Source organism: Rutidosis leptorrhynchoides, chromosome 7, assembly GCF_046630445.1.
Source record: "Rutidosis leptorrhynchoides isolate AG116_Rl617_1_P2 chromosome 7, CSIRO_AGI_Rlap_v1, whole genome shotgun sequence".
NCBI lineage: Eukaryota > Viridiplantae > Streptophyta > Magnoliopsida > Asterales > Asteraceae > Rutidosis > Rutidosis leptorrhynchoides.
The window spans coordinates 12,899,298-12,902,707 of NC_092339.1; the positions used below are offsets into that span (position 1 = coordinate 12,899,298).

A 3,410-nucleotide genomic window follows, 5' to 3' on the forward strand; every position below is an offset into this window, starting at 1 on the left:
TCAAACGGGTAGAAAGATCAGTTTAAAACAAGCTATTCAAATGGGTCGATAGTCACCCAAACTGAATTTTATTACAGTAATTTTTTTTTTTGAAACCTAAATTATTTTGAATGATAATATAGCATTCGTAATCATAATTTACATACAAAATTATTTTATCAAACTTGATGCTTTTAAACAAACTATGTTGCAGGTCAATCTAGCCCCTTTTTTGGCCTGTTTGACCCGTTAGTCTGTCTCCAAACCCATCTGAAACAAACTAGATTCCCATTCAAACAAACAAACAAACAAACAAACATTTTTCACAGTAAAACACATATATGAATTACATATAAAAAATAGTAAAGCAATTATAATCTTTAACTCGCATTATTCATGATCTCAAAACTGGGCAAAGCTTAAACACGGATTTAAAAATAAACAGCAAGTAAACATCAAACAAAAGATCTAACCAAAACATTTAGAATTGACCTGAGGATCGATCCAAATGCAAATTACTCGTCCATACGTTCATCATCTTCAGCATCTTCAATTTCTTCATCACTTAATTTGAGGTCATCAAGCAGTTCTTCTAATGGTACAGATGGCGCATCTTCACCATCGGTCACAGATCCCATTTCAGACGGTTGATATTGTTGGTCTCTATACAACGATATGTTAAATCTTAACTCAGGATTCTCTTCAATATCTCTTAAAAACTCTTCATACTCCTTGTTCTTTTTATCTTCATCTGCTCTACCCCTCGTCTCGCTCGCATCAACCTCCATATTAAGCGATTTAAGTTTCCAAGAACGAGGCTTTCCTCGTTTCTTTAACCTTTTCTCTTCATAACTTTTCTTAACTAAAATAACGTCCGGAATCGAAAGACCTTTATACTTGTCTAAATCCACATCATTACTGTTAGCAGAATGCAAGTCATAACCAAGAGCATAATCACCCGGATTCAAAAGATGACCTAAATGAGTCCTCACAAAAAACATAGTATCATTCTTCCCAAAATCAGACACACGAGCCACCTGAGCATCTGCCATTACATACTTTGACCCGCCCACATTAACCTCAGACGAGACTGAATCAATATCCAATACTACATATTCCACGAGCTGTTTAGATGATAAAAGTGAAGTAAAACATGTTCGCCAGTACTGTTCAGCATCGAGAAAACAGTTTCTGAGAGTAAGCGGGTCGAGTAAAGCGATACTGTTTGTGACTTTCGTGCAAATAACAAGGGGTCCAAGGTTTCCCATACTCGCAGCAAGTTTAGGAGGTAGACAAATAAGATCCTCACGACAAATTGGGCAAATTTCAACAGAGAATGTATACTTATAATTGTATGTCATGTTTTTTGAATCTTGAGACACGAGTTGCTTATCGTTTCGGCTCTTGATCGGCGCAACTTTCTGCACAAACTCAACAAACTTAACAGCGTGACTACGGTTGGAAAAAAAGAAATCGATCCCACGATCCATTTGTCTAATTCTGATGGCTTTGACAGCAGCATCGTGTTTAAGAATAAGTTGTTCCAAATAAAAGAAAGTTCTTCGATGGGAAACGTGTTGTCTTAATTGAACAGCAGCCACCCACTGATCGGGGTTGGCTTGAACTAGAGAACACGTCTCACACATTTGATCCTGAACAACATACTCTACCATATAAGCTTGCTCGAGAACAGCTCCGTTCATAACCTCTTTTTGGACTTTTAGTTTGACCTTTATCCTCTTGGAATGAGGTTCAGTCCAAATAAACTCTGCGTGAATCAACCTTACTTTATTCAGATTCTTCAACCTCTTAACACAAAAAGTCAACAGTTCTTTGGATTCTACTTGGGCTTTAAGCCAAGTTCGTGGCGGCTGCAAGTAGCAATCACATTCAGGGCAGTGAATGATGATAACATGTTTTTGTAGACCCTCTGTTATGTCTACTTCAGAACGTAGACACTTGACACACATATTCGCAGCATTTGGAGCCATCGGGATCCCACATTTGCAACACAACACGCTACCTACAGTTTGATGAACCTTAAACATTCCTGCTTCTGTGGCCATTTCTGCCAATTCAAGTAAACAAAAAATATATATAAATTATTAAGATAATCGAGCAGTAACACTTTGATACAGGTTGTCAGTATTAACAAAATTGGATTAATTAAACGTATCAAAGGTAATACACATATAACCATATATATACTACAATTTATATTGGAAAGATAACCGATCGAGGTAATAATTAATAATCACTGGAACCCAACAGGCGGAAATATGCTAGAATTATTACAAACTATATATACAAATTCATACTTCGTATCGTTTTTTTTTTTTTTTTTCTTTTTCTTTTTATCGTCGGATGAGAATAATTCGAACAGATATAGAGAAAAATTAATACATAAAAGACTCAATTAAACAAAAAATAGAAAACGAAATTGTGTAAATTAAAGAAGCGAACGTACCGAGAGAGTGAATTGAGAATTTAGGGTTACGGCCTGCGTGAGTGGGATGACGAAGAAATTAGGGTTAGAAAGGGGGCGAATTTCTACAAGTGTGGTTTGGGCCGGATTCATTAAAAGTAAATGAAAAAAGAGGCCTTTTTTATGTGTTTTCATCTTTATTTTTATCAATATAAGTAGGTTTTTGAGCCCGTGCATTATTGTATGGTTGTATAAAAATTCGTGCAAAAATGTAGTTGGCAGTTTATATTGGTATGTAATTGCGATACTAAATAGAAAAAGTATAGAGCCCGTGGTGTTGACAAAATTTAAAAATTCTTTTGAGTTTAAGAGCCCGTGGTGTTAACAATTTTAAAAATTTCTTTTGAGTTTAAGAGTCCGATGTGTTGACGAATTTTATAAGTTCTTTTGCTATTAACAGTCCATGGTGTTGACAAATTTTGAAAGTGGTTTTGGGTGGTGTTAATAACTTAATATCTACAAAAAAAAAAATTCTCACCATTAATATCTTTTTAATATATAAAGTATATACTACGTAATGTTTAGAGTACAATGAAAATTTGTCATGGAACATAACATTAGTAAGGTATAAGTTATATTATTTTAGAAACTTGTTAGTCATTTTAACAAAATAACGGTACTTAGGGAGTCGTCATGTATAATTAATATTATAATAGTTATATTTGCGTGTTCATAAATTTTTTAGGACTTAAACTGTAAATCAAATCATTTTCACATTTATTGTAAAAAAATGTTAAAAAGAAATGTTCGATTGGTTCGTACCATTAATATATTTTTTAATATCATTGATATTAATTATTAAATTATATAAACAATAATATTGATAAGATTTAATAATTTAAATAAATAATAATTATCGTTCATATAGGACAATAAAATCACAAAAAGGTCAACAAATTTTGTCAATAAATAACTTACACTCTTAAAATATCAAAGAATAAATAAA

The 3,410-nt window shown here is 33.1% G+C and overlaps 1 pseudogene; it reads right to left on the reverse strand.

The window, feature by feature from the left end:
• Window positions 1-280: 280 nt before the first annotated feature.
• On the reverse strand, window positions 281-2,567 carry LOC139857463 (uncharacterized; annotated as a pseudogene).
• Window positions 2,568-3,410: the final 843 nt, after the last annotated feature.